This window comes from Haliotis rubra, unplaced genomic scaffold, assembly GCF_003918875.1.
Source record: "Haliotis rubra isolate DU_JTF1 unplaced genomic scaffold, ASM391887v1 Scf381, whole genome shotgun sequence".
NCBI classification, from domain to species: Eukaryota; Metazoa; Mollusca; class Gastropoda; order Lepetellida; family Haliotidae; genus Haliotis; species Haliotis rubra.
The window spans coordinates 530,288-548,554 of NW_025767059.1; the positions used below are offsets into that span (position 1 = coordinate 530,288).

The following is an 18,267-nucleotide window of genomic DNA, read 5'->3' on the forward strand; positions in this document are numbered from 1 at the left end:
CTATTCTCGCGGTACTAACGGATATCGGCTGAAAAAATAACACAAACAATTCTTATCGTATGAATGCTTGTTGTTTTTAAATGAAGGGTCTTCTCCTCTAACATCTACATCTATCAGCTGCTAGATCCATCAGGTGAATTACCACTTGTGAGCACGGTGATAAACCATACAATCCGCCATTGACGAAACGAGGCTTCTCCCATTCTCGCGGTATTACCAGGAATTAACGTTATTGAGTGTATGTAAGAGCAATCCTGCTGGAAAGGGCGGGAAAAAGTAATATGTCCAAGTTAAACTCCCCAATATTCGTGACACTGCAAGATTTTGATCACTTACAGACTTGGTCCACTTCCTAGTTACCAGTCGGTGATGTAAACAACCGCTAAGTGTCGCGCATCGGCGATTTCGGCAGAAAACGTGTTTACCGTGAGAATAGGAAACCCGCGAGAATAGGAGACGGACTTATACAAACTATAATAACATGAAAGAATAGTCTTTTCTTTAAGTTGTGTTGAGTAGTATTTATGAGTGTGAAATATGTTTCAGTGTGACCTTGTTCAGTATTCATTATCATAGGTTTCTTTAATGTAAGATGAAAACTAGATCAAGCACTTGGTGGAAAACAGTTTTGTTCAAATTCATGGCAAATGTGGAATCTATTAAAAAGCCAATTCAGATCATCAAAATGAAAACGCTTCAGTCGCATGAACATGTCTGTTGTGTGATAAAACTGCCATCATGTTTTATACAAATAATGAATGATCTGGTTGAGAAAAGAGATACAAATTCAATAATCAAATTTTTGAGCACTACTACTATTTCAAATTAAATTCTGTATGTGGCGTAAGGGTGTATATTTGCATTTTGTACTGTCTTCATGTGCTTCAGCAGTCACATACAATTCCATGGGTTAATTATTTGTCAAACTGTCAGAAATATCAACATGTAAATATTCAAGACCTCAATTATCCAGTGTGTCAGACCTCCATTCCATTACGATTAATATGCTCTGGATTCATTCATGATCACAGCTTCATTGTGTCTGAGAGAAACTTCAGCACAGAATTTTGGTCACTTGTGAACTTGAAGGCAACACCATCAAAACACCTCTTCTAAAAGAGATTTTGGCGTTCAACGCCATAGCCTCATTCGAGCAAGTCTTTGATGCATTTAATAAAAAAAGGAGACTTCTGCAAAAGTTCAATTCAGAGTATTAAGACAAGGGAGCTAAGTCTATCCAGAAAAAAAACTCTCCATCTGTATTAGAGGTGAATCAAGTACAAGTGATATCGCCACTGTCAATCATAAAAGAATAGTGCAATTTGATTGGATGTCTACTTTTAGCATTGTGCCAATCGACCTTGATTCAAAATGAAACTTTAGTGGTGAGTGAGTCCACGGTGTAATATATATCATAACAGAGGTGAGATAGGATACACTGGTTAATTAAGGATCTATCAAGAATGCATTAATTGAAAAAATGAACACCAAGTCCATTGTACCAGGCTTTCCACAGAGCCAATATATATGCATACATTCATACGAAATTGTCTCTGACTTTGACAGTGGTAGAGTTCTGTGTATTTGTTGAATGAAGCCCACTGAGACGGAAGCAATATCAAAGTTCACGTCACTGATACGAAGTCACAAGTCTTTGAAAACTGACATATAGCAAGTTTGTTGTTCCAACAATAATGCACAATATTGAAGTATTATTATCATATCAAGCTACTGCAATGTAAGCCACTGAAGGCGCCACATTGTACGGTACAAAATAGGTAATAGATAATCTCAGCATGTGTAATGTACTGTCATGTGTGCATTTCAAAATTGTAAAATGTTAAATTGATGCAATTTGTTCTTTTACTCTCAAAAGTTCCATCAACCATACCCAAATAAAGTTTTGTGAAAGATTCCATTACATGTATTTAGAAAAAGAGCTAAATGAAATATATACATTTTCAGTCAAGATATTACTGTTGTTTTGTAGTACATTCTTTTTAATACAAAAGATTAGCAATGTAAATGAAGAGATTTATCACTATCTGCCATGACAAAGTGAGATTTTCATATAATTCAGATGTAACACATGTGTTTGTGAATGAAAATTCTACAAGTATATATTATCATATATCTATTCTTGCTAATATCTCTTCTGAAGGAAATATTTGTCAATGGGCTACATCAACATTTATAATCCTCTTCTTGTCATGTTTTGTACAACAAACTTCAGCTACAAGTTTGATCTTGTTTTTGTTATAGGAAACATTCTAAGTAAATCATGAAATTTTGACATTAACATGGAGGTACATATTTCCTGAATCATTTCAGCATCTGGCTCATTATTTCCGCATGATCTCAAAACCATCACTATATGGCTACCGATGCAATAAAGATATATATATTTGTAGCAAGGCTTGTACACAGTTGTAAAGCATCAGTTGCTTGTTGGAGTATGACGATATGAAAAGCGAGTCATCTATAGTTGCTGTGCCCTATGTAATCTGTGTATCATGCCCGTCATTTCAAACAAGCTAAATCCACTTTCAAGACCAAATAATAGCAGGTTGTATTGAAGCTTGATCCGCTTTATGAAGGAAATAATAGGTTTTATTAAACTGTGTATAACTGACAGAGTGCACCCAGTACACTCACATAGGATAACAATGTTGCTGAATATGTACTGCCTCTGTCGGTGTAGTGATACTATAGCAGACTGATGAAATGAAGCATTATTTTACTACAGCTTATTACAGCCAGGGGCTATATAGCAATATCGTGTCAGGTTTCTATTTGGCTACAGGAATACAATACAATATGTTGTCACTTTCACGATTCTATTTTGATTTAGATCACTGAGATGATAAAGGTTTATCTGCATAAGGCTATTCATCCCAATGATAATATATTTCATGTTTCAGGGCAGAATAATCTATCAGTGGAATGGAATACAAAACATAAAGCAAGATTCATAGCTGTCGCAGGTATAGATTTATAGTTCCTACAAGGGGGATGTGCAGCATTTTGGAAAAGGGGGATTTATGCAGAACAGTTAGATTGAGGGATGCATTGCAGTTTGTAAAAGGGGATGTAAAACTTCTTCAAAAGGGTGGGTATAAAATTCAGTAATGTTAGCATATAGATGGTTATTTTTTAAAAGGGGCTGCACAGCATCTTGAAAAAGGGGGAATGCAGAACAGTTAGATCGAGGGATGCATTTATAACAGTTTGTAAAAGCTAGGGTACAACTTCTCAAAAAGGAAGAGTGGGTTTAAAATAAAATCATGTCAGCAAATAATTCAGGAAGAAACTTGAGTATTTTACATCAAAATTTATTCAATTAAATGTGTGGCTTTCATTCTAACATGTTACCCAATGATTTAGTTACAGTTTTCATTAGTATGCTACAAAAAGAAATGGATGTATGCATTCTTAAATGAGATCTTGTTTCTTAGAGCGTGGCAGCCTTGAGAAAAAGCTAGTTTAAGCTTAGTAGTAATTATTATCAAGTCAAAAGTCACGCGATTGCTGACAAATGTATGTGCTGTAAACATAATTCCTGAAATGCATACAAACACACAATAACTCAAGTCGGAGCAGTCTTCCACAAAACATTAGTTCCAGTTGCTAGGCAGCTAAGCAGGGACTAATTACAGTGACATAACTTTCAAACTGTGTTGTGGAATGGAGCCCTTTTACATCACCGAGAAAGTTGTTCCTGTCAGATGCTGTTCTCAAGCTTCCTCTGCTCCACTGAACACAGTGTAACACAGTGTAACACTACAGCTGGAATGTTTAACAGTACATTGTGACAGGGCTGGCTAAAAAGACCGATAATCAGAAATATCTTCTTTGAGTCGCATTTAGCAGTTGGCGTGATGAACAACAGGATGAATTTCGGTGTAGCTACTAACACTGTTATCAAACAAGTCAAATCACTTGTTTGATAACGGTGTTAGTAGCTACACCGAAATGTCACTCATATTGATAATAAAGAAGTTGTATATCCATAGAACTCTCCATATTGTTCATCAGAAATATCATTGAAAGGAAAAACTATAAAGATAATCAATATGAAAACAGTGCCATCGATAATATCATAAATAAACTTTTGTGATAGAATAAAGTTTTAATTTACTCACACAATACACAAAGTTAGTTTTTTAATCATGGGTGCATCTAAATTATGTTCAGGATGTTGTTTTGTTAGCACCCCATGCAAAAACATGTCACAACTCACAAGCAGTATGAAATATTTTCATTCCTTTCAGGCAATTTTGGGCAGTTTTGCTCAAAATCACTTCTCCGATATTATCGATAATCGATCGATATTTATGTCTTTCAGTGGCATTTAGAAGTTGTACATTGATGTCCAAGATATTTTTATGGATTAAACTTCTTTTTAATTTCTCTCCACGACGTTTGAGACCATTCCAGGTTCAACTGATGAAGGGACCTGGAATGGTCTCGAAACGTCGTGAGAGAAATTAAAAAGAAGTTTAATCCATAAAAATATCTTGGAGATCGATATTTAGTTTATGATTATTGATCTCTCTGATTTACATTGATAGTAAGCCCTACGTTGTTATAACAATGTATCAGTAGATTGTGTATGTTGATTCTGTAGCCATACAAATTTGTTTATATTGATACTAAATTTATATCCACTGCCACAAAAATGTTTACATGTAATGATGATGATGTAAGATTGATAATGAGTGGGATGAAAATTTATTTCCAGGTTTACTAGGTAAACACATACCTGATGATAAAATGTTTATGGTATTTATAACTTGATTATTTTGTTGTGTCGATACTAAAATTCTCTAGTGTCATCTGTATCTTTGGACATTCTTTACTTAATTAATAATATATTCACATTAGAGTTGCTTTTGGAACAAGTGGTTTTATTTCAACAAGCTCTGATTTAATTTCCGACTTTACAGTGACAAATCATTACCAAGACACTGCAATTTTGGTCTCGTTCATTTTGTTGTATTTTCATAAAGATCGTCTTGCAAAGTTCCATAGTAAACTTGCAGCATATAACTGTATATATCTGATTTGTTACCAAATGGATTATATTGTTGTTTATATTATTTCACGGTGCAAGTTTGTTGTTCATTATCATTGTTGATTAGCATACATATCAGAATATAATCAAAAGATACTGCTTGACAGCTTCCAGAAATTATCATCAATATGTTGATAAATAAATTGAGATCAATTTTAGGATCATGGAATTAAGCATTGTTTGAGTTTGATTTCATACTGATTTTGTATATACCTGATGAATGTAAATTAACAGAAATTATTCAAATGCTATTTACGCAAACCATGATGTGCATAATCAGTGATTTTGTATGAGGGATTTTATTTTATTTAGTTGGTTTACAAAAGATTTTGACATGAAAATTGATTTGGATTTTTCTATATTGTTGGTTAAATATAAGTGTAATTTCAACTTTCTTTAGTTTTATTATTAGTGAATGAAAAACAAACAAGTTTAAACACGGTAAGGCCAGACCAATTTTATTTCTTGTTTCACAGATCCACGGTCATATTTTTTCAAGAATAAGAAAAAAATATAAATTAATTTTCCCCGCTAAAAAATTGTAAACGTACAAAACAAAAATGTTTAGATTGTTTTTTGCCCCATATACACTTCATAAATTGCCAAAAATAAAATACTTTTAGTATTTAAAAGGAATATTACTTTGACTGGTGATTTTTATTTTTTTCCCTCCTGCCTTTAGGTTTTCTGAGGACAAAAATCCGTAAAACAAGAAATACAATTGGTCTGGCCTAAAATAGCAAAAGATAAATTCTTTTTGCTAAAATAAAGAGTTATATAGGTATCAATTACCATTTCTTTTAAACAGTTATGACAAAATCTATATTTTTTGCATTTCACCTAATTGTAAAGCAGAGTTGCAAAATAATTTTCAATCATTGATGTCTAATCTAATTTCAAGTATTCTTGTATCAGGCAGTTTTGTAAACCAACTAATAAATATAAAGCTTTATGATTTGAATTCATGAAACCATCAATCTGACAAAGAAGTCGTGTATAAAGATGTCACTGCTACCATGGATACAAAAACTGTCCCGCAGCATAATTGTAAACATCAAATTGATGCATACTTGTGATGGCGACATGGACGTGATTATACATGTATGTACTCTTGAGCTTCATTAGTGTGATGGTCGGTACATTTTATGTGAGAGTTGTTATCTTGAACGTATATCAGTGCCATAGATTATAACTATATTTATCCCTATTTTCAACACTGCCAAGTTAAGTTTTGTACCCTTATTTGTACAGTAACTGTTCTTATATTACAAACCAATATCTTCACAATTCCCAGATCATGCAAAACATTGGAATAAATATTAGCATCCAGAGAAATTATGTGAATCCACATATTGTATCAAAAGAAGTGACAAAAAACCTTCCCACATCCATAAGAAATGCCTGCTAAAAGCAGAGTCGATTGTACAATAGTGACTTTATCATGAGTTAATATTTGTTTCAGGAGTAGTAAGACGTTCCACACAAGCAAAACAAACAACTGAAACACATTATCCTACTTTTTGTTGGATATTTTCTCTTCCCCCTTGTCTCAAAAATGCAAACCCTAAAAATACTTAATTCAAGTAAACAAAAGATATCAATGAGTAATTTTAGAAACTGGAATTTCAAAAATGTCACATGTAAGCATTCAATATGTCTGTTGGCAATGAGGAATGAATGTTGGTTAATTAAAAACGACAAATGATGAAATTTACAATCAATGTGTACATTTTCAGTAATGTTGATGTGCTTTTTAACTATCATGTGTTCATTTTGCGACTTTGTGATGTTTGATTGTGCATGGAAAGCTGCAGCGTTATGTGGTAGCACACTTGGCAAGCTGCCCCCTTGTTATGGTTTTAATGAAATATATAAATCAAAATACCGAAATGTATGAAATCAAATTAATTTTTTTATACTGACTGTGCAATAAAGGATGTCATGAAATATCCTTGCTTTATTATTTTCAGTTCATCGTCTAATACACTCATCTCAGTAAAGTCTTATGAGGTTGGTTGGTTGTTTAATGCAACACTTGGCAGTATTCCAACAATATGGTGGCGGTCTGTAAATAATCAAGTCTGGACCAGACAATCCAGTGATCACCAGCATTAGCATTGAGCTACGCAACTGGGATACAATGACATGTGTCAACCAAATCAGTGAGTCTGACCACCCGAACCAGTCAGTCGCCTCTTACGACAAGCATGGGTTACTGAAGTCCAATTATAACCCTGATCTCCATGGGTAAAGTCTTATGACCACTTAGGACCACTTGTAGACACAGTAAAGTATGGTTGTAATGAACTCACAGGGAACACCAGGTTTAGTTTGTTACAACTATAGACAGTTATACACATTTGACTGAAATATACATAAATGAGTTTGTTATATTTGTCAGTTTGCTGTATGAGAGTCTGTATCAGACAATCCAGTGGTCATTACTGATTAGACAATCCAGTGATCATTGATGACCACACAATCCAGTGATCATTAATGACCAGACAACCCAGTGATCATTAATGACCAGACAATCCAGTGATCATTAATGACCAGACAACCGAGAGATCATTAATGACCAGACAATCCAGTGATAATTACTGACCAGACAACCCAGTGATCATTACTGAACAGACAATCCAGTGATCATTAATGACCAGACAATCCAGAGATCATTTATGACCAGACAATCCAGTGATAATTGATGACCAGACAATCCAGTGATCATTAATGAGCAGACAACCCAGTGATCATTGATGACTAGACAATCCAGTAATCATTAATGACCAGACAATCCAGTGATCACTGATGACCAGACAATCCAGTGATCATTGATGACCAGACAATCCAGTGATCACTGATGACTAGACAATCCAGTGATCATTTATGACCAGACAATCCAGTGATCATTGATGACTAGACAATCCAGTGATCATTGATGACCAGACAATCCAGTGATCACTGATGACTAGATAATCCAGTGATCATTAATGACCAGACAATCCAGTGATCACTGATGACCAGACAATCCAGTGATCACTGATGACCAGACAATCCAGTGATCATTTATGACCAGACAATCCAGTGATCATTGATGACTAGACAATCCAGTGATCATTGATGACCAGACAATCCAGTGATCACTGATGACTAGACAATCCAGTGATCATTAATGACCAGACAATCCAGTGATCATTGATGACCAGACAATCCAGTGATCATTGATGACTAGACAACCCAGTGATCATTGATGACTAGACAATCCAGTGATCATTACTGACCAGACAATCCAGTGATCATTGATGACTAGACAATCCAGTGATCATTGATGACCAGACAATCCAGTGACCATTGATGACTAGACAATCCAGTGATCATTGATGACTAGACAATCCAGTGATCACTGATGACTAGACAATCCAGTGATCATTAATGACCAGACAATCCATTGATCATTACTGACCAGACAGTCCAGTGATCATTACTGACCAGACAATCCAGTGATCATTAATCACCAAACAACCCAGTGATCATTGATGACTAAACAATCCAGTGATCATTAATAACCAGACAATTCAGTGATCATTAATGACTAGACAATTCAGTGATCACAAACGACCAAACAACCAAGTGATCATAAACCCAGATACCATCTGGTCATTACATACGAGCAGCATCGAGCAGCATCGGTTGCTGGAGACCTGTTCCAACCCGGAACCTCCACAAGGAACACACACCTGTTGTCAGTTGAACTATCCAACATGATGATGTATGACACACATCCAATGCCGGACCATGTGTTGTATACAACCATCTGCCATGGAACTGACAGCTGTCTGGAACAAGTGGCATCAGAGATGGTCACAGGTGCCAGATGAATACATGAATATTGTACCAACTGACAACATGTCGCCAGACACAACAACAGTGATGAGGTTTCACTTCCATACTTGTTAAAAATCATTCAATATAAATATAACGTATGTGCTGATCTATTTTCTTAACAATATTTAGTGTAAACAGAAGTGTAACCTCACATACATAGACTTATTTATAAGCATGTCTGGTATGAGAAACAGTTAAACCATAAATGCAGCAATGAGAACAATTTTTTTTTTTTTAAATACACACTGAAATTTTGCGAGGGAGTGAGTTTGGTTTTATGCCGCTTTTATCAATATTCCAGCAATATCATGGTGGGGGACATCAGAAATGGGCTTCATACATTGTACCCATGTGGGGAATTGAACCCAGGCCTTCAAGCGTGACGAGCGAACGCATTAGCCACTAGGCTACCTCACCACCCCTTAAAATTTAGACAGGGGACTGGGAGACAATATGAGTATATAATGGCATGTATATAATAAGTATATAATGGCATGTGACAAAAGTGTGCCCTTGACGTAATGAAATTCAAAGAATTGTTTGGATCTGAGGTTAAAGGAAATATGAGCAACCAGAGCATCATAGTTCCTAATTTGGCAGATTTAAAAAAGGACTACTTTGCCAACCTCACATTACCAGGGGATGAGGGATTGTGCTCATGCTGATTAAATGGGTAAGCCATGCTATTTTTTTAGAACTTTCTTTTTTTCCTTTGTTAAAAACCTGACATGCATTTGGCAGTCTTGGCAGCAGAGCACTGACACGAGCCATAGGGATCCGATATCACTTAACAGCAACAGCAACAGCAACATGTGGAGTTACAACACGTTAGGCCCCATGCACAGGATGCAGGCTCAAAGCGCCATCATTATTACCCTGGTCATTCTATCTGTCTACATCCGAGTTTTCATTCTCAGCTTCCTGGGGAGTTTACACCAAGCAGTGGGGCTGTGGGGTAGACTGGTGGTTAAGCGTTCCCTCGTCACGCCAAGAACCCGGGTTTGATTCCCACATGGGTACAATGTGTGAAACCCATTTCTGGTGTCCCCGGTCGTGATATTGCTGGAATATTGCTAAAACCTCACTCACTACACCAAGCAGCCTGTGAGGCAACAGCCACATGACAATCTTATCCTATGAGTACTGTTCCACTGGTGGGTGAACAGAGGCATGTTTTGAAGTCACAAGCCTAAGGTTGCACCACATGTCCTTCACTGAAACGAGTTATCTGCACCCACCTGAAAAGTCGACAGATTGCAAGTAATATACCTGACTGACATGTTTTCCAAACACTTGATAAACACTGCTCTTGTCAGCATTACAAACAACGCAATTATAACTCTCAGATCTCTGATATTTGCCCACGTCTCTCAAATTCTGTGTCAATGGATCTGAGGTCTGCTATGCTATAAATTTAGTCCAAGTGTGTCATGAAACTTTACCTCTTCAGGTGTTCCTATCATTGGTACAATGTGGGAAAGCCATTCCTGTGTTTCCAGCTGTGATATTGCTGAATGCAGTGTAAAACCATATGCACTCATACACAACAGCATCAGTCAACACCAAGCAACTAGGGGGCAGTACAGTAGATTAATGGTTAAAGTGTCTGCTCAGCATCAGTCAACACCAAGGGGGCAGTACAGTAGACTAATGGTTAAAGTGTCTGCTCAGCATCAGTCAACACCAAGCAACTAGGGGGCAGTACAGTAGATTAATGGTTAAAGTGTCTGCTCAGCATCAGTCAACACCAAGGGGGCAGTACAGTAGATTAATGGTTAAAGTGTCTGCTCAGCATCAGTCAACACCAAGGGGGCAGTACAGTAGATTAATGGTTAAAGTGTCTGCTCAGCATCAGTCAACACTAAGGGGGCAGTACAGTAGATTAATGGTTAAAGTGTCTGCTCAGCATCAGTCAACACCAAGAAATAGACTAATGGTTAAAGTGTCTGCTCAGCATCAGTCAACACCAAGGGGGCAGTACAGTAGATTAATGGTTAAAGTGTCTGCTCAGCATCAGTCAACACCAAGGGGGCAGTACAGTAGATTAATGGTTAAAGTGTCTGCTCAGCATCAGTCAACACCAAGGGGGCAGTACAGTAGATTAATGGTTAAAGTGTCTGCTCAGCATCAGTCAACACTAAGGGGGCAGTACAGTAGATTAATGGTTAAAGTGTCTGCTCAGCATCAGTCAACACCAAGAAATAGACTAATGGTTAAAGTGTCTGCTCAGCATCAGTCAACACCAAGAAATAGACTAATGGTTAAAGTGTCTGCTCAGCATCAGTCAACACCAAGGGGGCAGTACAGTAGATTAATGGTTAAAGTGTCTGCTCAGCATCAGTCAACACCAAGGGGGCAGTACAGTAGATTAATGGTTAAAGTGTCTGCTCAGCATCAGTCAACACCAAGGGGGCAGTACAGTAGATTAATGGTTAAAGTGTCTGCTCAGCATCAGTCAACACCAAGAAATAGACTAATGGTTAAAGTGTCTGCTCAGCATCAGTCAACACCAAGAAATAGACTAATGGTTAAAGTGTCTGCTCAGCATCAGTCAACACCAAGCAACTAGGGGGCAGTACAGTAGCTTAATGGTTAAAGTGTCTGCTCAGCATCAGTCAACACCAAGGGGGCAGTACAGTAGATTAATGGTTAAAGTGTCTGCTCAGCATCAGTCAACACCAAGAAATAGACTAATGGTTAAAGTGTCTGCTCAGCATCAGTCAACACCAAGAAATAGACTAATGGTTAAAGTGTCTGCTCAGCATCAGTCAACACCAAGCAACTAGGGGGCAGTACAGTAGACTAATGGTTAAAGTGTCTGCTCAGCATCAGTCAACACCAAGGGGGCAGTACAGTAGACTAATGGTTAAAGTGTCTGCTCAGCATCAGTCAACACCAAGAAATAGACTAATGGTTAAAGTGTCTGCTCAGCATCAGTCAACACCAAGAAATAGACTAATGGTTAAAGTGTCTGCTCAGCATCAGTCAACACCAAGCAACTAGGGGGCAGTACAGTAGACTAATGGTTAAAGTGTCTGCTCAGCATCAGTCAACACCAAGGGGGCAGTACAGTAGACTAATGGTTAAAGTGTCTGCTCAGCATCAGTCAACACCAAGAAATAGACTAATGGTTAAAGTGTCTGCTCAGCATCAGTCAACACCAAGCAACTAGGGGGCAGTACAGTAGACTAATGGTTAAAGTGTCTGCTCAGGTTCGATTCCCCACATGGGTACAATGTGTGGAGCCCATTTCTGGTGTTCCCACCAAGATATTGCTGGAATATTGCTGAAAGTGACATAAAACCATACTCACTCACTCACCAAGCAACTACGGCCTGTCTGAAGAGCAAGTCATTAGTATGGCTTTAACAATCTTTTAAACATGCGTAATAGAGGCGCAGCAGTAAAAGCTACAATCACAAATATATTTACTTTCTGTAACTATATATATACTAGCCACATAAAGAAACTGTGCATTGTCAAAATATTATCCCAGTTGATAAGTACGATAACAATGTCAAAGGTACATATAAACTTTAATGGAGGGATCATGAGACCATAACAAGTCGGGAGAATTTCAATTGAAAAGTCAATCACAATGACGTCACGAGTCCACAAGCAGGGCAGGGGTCAAACGATCATGTCACAAGCTCAATAACGGGTATGTCCACCATCGGCATTGGGAACAGCAGTGCATCGACGACACATAGAGTCTATCAAACGTGCAAGGAAGGCTTGTGTGATGTCACGCCAGATTCTCTCAAGTTCTGTTGCAAGGTCAAGGACGTTATCTGGCGGATGAGGAAGACGGCGTAGACGTCGATCCATCTCGTCCCAAACATGCTGGGGAGAGATCCGGTGAATTTGCAGGCCAAGGCAGTAAGTCAACGTTGTGGTGTTGCAAGAAATCCATAGCAACCCTTGCCGTATGAGGGCGGGCATTGTCCTGTTGGAATGCTAACCCAGGGCCATGACGTTGCAGAAAAGGAATTGCCACAGGTGGCAGAATCTGATCCCTGTAGCCCACACCAGTTAAGTTGCCCTGAACAATCACCAAAGGAGTTCTTTGGCGTGCTGTTAATCCACCCCAAATCATCACGGAACCACCACCAAAGCGATTCCTCTCCAAGACACAGGCCTATGCATAACGTTCTCCCACGCGTCTATAGGTGCGTTGACGTCCATCACTATGTGAAATGTTAAACCTGGACTCATCTGTAAAAACAACATTTCTCCACCAAAACAAGGGTCTGCGGACATGATTTCGGCACCACATTCGGCGAGCTTGTCGATGACGTTGTGTCAGGATAGGCCATATAGCGGGACGTTGTGGTCTGATCCCGTGATGACGTAAACGTTGTCGAACTGTGTTGGGGTGGATAGGGCGAAGTCCTGGGATGGTTTGGGTAGTCATCACTGCAGTCTGAAACCTGTGGCGAAGATGGGTCACCATTATCCATCTGTCCTGTCTTGGCGTTGTTACATCGTGGGCGTCCAGAGCGTGGCGATCGATGGCGTCCTTTGTGTTCTGGTAGTGTCTCACCAGTGCAGAAATGGTGTTCGGTGGCAGTGGAAATGTGCAGCCACTTGTCGTTGAGACATTCCCCCACAGACCATCCCAATGGCCTCATGACGTTGTGCAGACGTGAGCCTTGGCATGCTATGCGTTTCAATAGCCGTTTAATTTTTTGAATGATCGCAAGGGCAGGGGTTGAGCTTTCCAAACTGACAGTATTGTGTGGCATTCATTTGCTCTGTTTCTCTTTCCCGGAATGCACGTGCAACAACGTATTGCACGTCTCAAGGACGAACCCACTGACGTCACAGAACGTGGCACGTGCATGCATGTTGGATACATGTCACTAATCTCTGAGTTTAAATCCTTATGTGTCCACACAGGTTTGATAAGTTTAGATTTTTTGTATGCACAGTTTCTTTATGTGCTTAGTATATAAATATATAAGCCATAAGCAGGGATTCGAAACATGGACATTCTGATCTGAATTAAGGTTGAGTGAGTGAGTGAGTGAGTGACCGATGACATGTGTCAACCAAGTCAGCGAGCCTGACCACCCGATCCCATTATAGTCGCATCTTACAACAAGCATGGGTTACTGAAGGTCAATATTCTAACCTGGACCTTCACGGGTAAGATTTTTAGTCACATCGTCAGTATTTCAGCAATATAATGATGATCTGAAGTGAGAAGAAGTTTATCCCATCAGAAGCTGACACAGTATGGAAGTGATCAGTGGGATGTCACCATGCCTGCTACATACACAAGGATGAGAATGAAGGTCTGAGAAAAACTCTGATAACTAGCCGGGGGTATGGGGGCAACGGATTTAGACGATTCACAAAAATTACCCTTGGCCTTATGAAATTCCGCGGATCCGTGGAAAATTCTCATCCCTGCATACAGTATGTATTGAAAGATGGAGAATGAGTGGGAACATAGTAATTTGGCATTGCAACAAAAAAATAATTCGTGTAGAAATTTAACTAAAGACTCTTGCCAAGTGCTTCTATAATTCAAATGGACTTAAATGGAACCTCTAAGTCTAAACTTTTTTACAGTCCAGAGACAAGTTACATAATCTAACATATCTGGCATATTCGAGACCCGATGTTTATTATGCTTCTCAATGCTTTGTACCTTGCACTTATTGGAGGCTGGCGTATATTAACCCATAACCTGGGGGCAGTCAGTTCTTGTAAGATGACGAATGATAATTTCAGATTCCATCCTAAGTAGGATTATATGAGTGAGTGAGTTCAGTTTTTAGCAATATCCCAGCAATATCAGGGTGGGGACACCAGAAATGTGCTTCACACATTGTGCCCATGTGGGGAATCGAACTCTGGACTAGCTAACACCTTAACCACTGGACTCCCCCATCGCCCCTGGATTATATGAAGTTGCTACTATTGGATTCGGAGTATTGCAGGCTGATAAAAGTATCAGTCATAGAAACTCTACAGTCCGTTACAGTCACAGTGTCTCTCCCTGGAAACAGTGACAGGTGCTTGTGTTTGCATGCTCTTATCAGCACACAGGCCTCTGCCATTGCTGTGCTACTTGCCAACATGGTTAAAAAATCTCCAAGACATTTCCTTAACAAACATGGAAAATGCCACAGGCATAAATTGAGACAAATTAGATGCTCGGAAAAAGGTTGTGGATTTAAAGAGATGAACAGACTTGAAAATCATGTACTACTGAAACAGATTTCCTCAGTTGAAGTGAAGCCAAATGGCAGAAAGAATAAACCAACACAGTTAGCTGCCTTCTTTAACTTAATACAATACACTACTGTGCAGTATGCAAAATAGCCACTGGCCTGCTATCCCGTGGCTAGTAAAAATCCAGTCGGGCCAGTTAACCTTAACAGTCACTGGTCCGACTGGTTTATGAATTTTCATGGGGTCATTTTGTAATATATCTTGTTAAGTTATAATATAATACACTTTTAAATCATGCAAGAATATGGCCTGATACAAATCTTCAACATATTAGCAGCTTACTGATGAAACCCGTATCATGCTGACAATATCATACCTGCATGTTTTAAGCATCTGAAAAACCATGGATATGTACGATAAACACTGTTAATTGCAATCCGCACTGAATTTCACTAGTTTACAATGTGATTAACCAGAGCTCAAGAGCGGATTTGTTGATGTGCTATTTTCGATGACGTGAATGTGTGATCACTGGGCAACTTTTTTTTATGGGAGCACGGATTACCCCGCGGGTAACCGAATCCGCGGTATCACGAAGAGCATTATTGCGAGGGATGACTGTATAAGCAATCTTTTGCTTAGTTTCTACATTCAAATTTTGGGTAAGTGAAATATTTTGAGGGCTAGTAACTTTCAGGCATAGATAGCCCGACTGGCTAGCAAAATTTGGAAGCTATTTCGCACACTGCTACTGTGTGTGAGTTAGTGGGCATGTGTGTGAGAGTGCACCTGCGACTGTGTGTGAGAGTGCACCTGAGTGACTGTGTGTGTATTGTTCATGAGTGCATTTGAGATTGGGTTCAGTGGATATAACAAAGTGCAGGTTACCATGATTCATATTTGTAAGTTTGTGACACAACGACATTTCATTGTGAGAAACAGACGCACAAATAGAAAGTTTCTTTCACGGTTGCTTAACACAGAATACAGGATGCAGAATGCAGTGGTGATGCGTTTGATTCAGTGGCTGAGTTTACTTACTCACAAGCAATCCCAGCTTCAACAATAATTCTACTATGAAATACTTGGAAAATACTCACAACTGATTTGCCGTTCTGAATTATCAAAACACAATAACCACCTGATTGAAACAGCGGTCACTCCGCAGCAAGCATTTACAGATATCACTCTGATAGGCTTACATTAACAGAAAGTACACTACAGATATTCACATTATGTGATCTCAGGCAAACATGATAGTAGTTGATGAGTGAGTGAGTTTGACGGTTTCATAGAGTCAACAATGACATCATATTTCTTGCACAAAAGTGCAAATCTTTTTTGTCAGTGTTTCTGGAATTGGAGTCAACACTCCATACAAGACAATGGACTAAACCCTCCTTTCAACATACCTGCTAACCTGAAAGTCTGTTATCTTTAACATAAGTTATAATATAACATATACAACTATAACTTAGAAAGAAAATACTACATGGCATTTCATCATTCTGTAATAAAAACTACATTTATCTACATTATTTCCTATCCAAAAAAATAATTCCATTTTCAAAACATAACATTATTCCTGAAATCCATGTAGTGAGGAGTTTCTCCAGACCAACACAATGATACCGGAATCTCTATGGAAGGGAAATAACTCCTGTACTGTACAAGTGCACTTTATAAGACTTGGGGTCAATACTGAAGAATCTTTTATCTTTTGATTAGTTTTAAGGCTAACATCATGCTTTTGTGCATTATAAATTTTCTTTTATAATTTGATAATAATAACAATGAAAACATACATAAAGCTTACACAACTAGAACATTTACTAAAATATTACTGCAAAGTGAAACACTCATAAAATCTCTATATATTCTCCCTACATTACAATGTTTTTTAGATGTTACCATAAGCATTAAAAACTAGTTGGGAAGGGACATGCACCCGATTCTTTAATGTTACTTCTCACAAATCATGCTAGTTACAGCACTGTGTCTATTATGACACAATGACTGCACTTCTCTGTTTCTACATTCATTTGTTCTACAATAGACCACAGAAAACTAAAAAAAATCCAAGGACTTGACTTACTCAAGAAACAATTAATAACAACACAGTTTTGTGATGCATGTGTAGTGTGTTTATGACTAGTGTTTGGCAAAACAGTACCATGTATCATGAGACACTGCTGTGTTCAGCTCCATAGTGAAACCGATGCCATATTCAAGTGACCAGCTCATATCCGAAATAGTCCCCTCCACACATGATGTTACTTCACAACATGTTAAATAGTGTGTTGTTATTAACTGGGTGATAACTTCATGGATGAGTAATAACAGATTGCATAATTTCTTTGGGAGGACTCCTCAAAGATCCACACCCGTCATAATTCCTTTGTTTAAACTGCAGGCTTCACCTGTTAGCATTTTAACCCTAACCTACCCATTGTGAAGTAACCTGGCTAGCTATTCTAGAAACGTTCGTAACCCTACAGACTTCTTAAGCCCATTCTTAACACACTGGCTACGATCAAAGTTAAGAATTCTTTGGGCTACGAACGTTTCGAGAATAAGGGCCCTGTTGAAACCAACAGTCAACAACCAGCATTTCTTGTGGCATATGTGCCTCTCAGTCCATACCCTGTACATCACTTGCTTGATAACAATATTAGAACCTACACCGAAAGGTGTTATAGATATGTTATAGATATGTTCATCCATATATTCTTATCCTTCCAACAAGATGCATGTACATGCCAAGTGTACCTGGCTAACTATTCTCTAAACGTTCGTAGCCCTAGGAACTTCTTAAGCCCATTCTTAACACATTGGCTACGATCAAATTTAAGAATTCATAGGGCTATGAACGTTTCAAGAATAAGGGCCCTGGTTCACAGAGTAGATATATTGCACGTCTATTGCCTGATGACGTTGTCAATCACTCATCCACAATACTTGATGTAATAGTCAAATACATGCACAGCACATTCATTCCAATATGTACATCGATAAATGCCATTCCACAAATGGATGACACGAAATTTCAAAGTCCCATTATGGGATTCGAACCACGTACATTCTGATCAGACGCTGGATATCTTGTTCACATGACAAAAAGAGGT

General features: G+C 38.3%; 1 protein-coding gene and 1 long non-coding RNA gene across 2 annotated transcripts in view; one reads left to right on the forward strand and one right to left on the reverse strand.

Moving 5' to 3' along the window:
- Positions 1-18,267, reverse strand: part of LOC124286390 (mitochondrial inner membrane protease subunit 2-like) — a 157,038-nt gene that overhangs the window by 126,776 nt on the left and 11,995 nt on the right. The window lies entirely within an intron of this gene.
- Positions 470-5,247, forward strand: LOC124286391. Its single transcript, XR_006901026.1, has 2 exons — positions 470-4,336; positions 4,536-5,247. It is a non-coding gene; the product is annotated as an uncharacterized LOC124286391 (long non-coding RNA).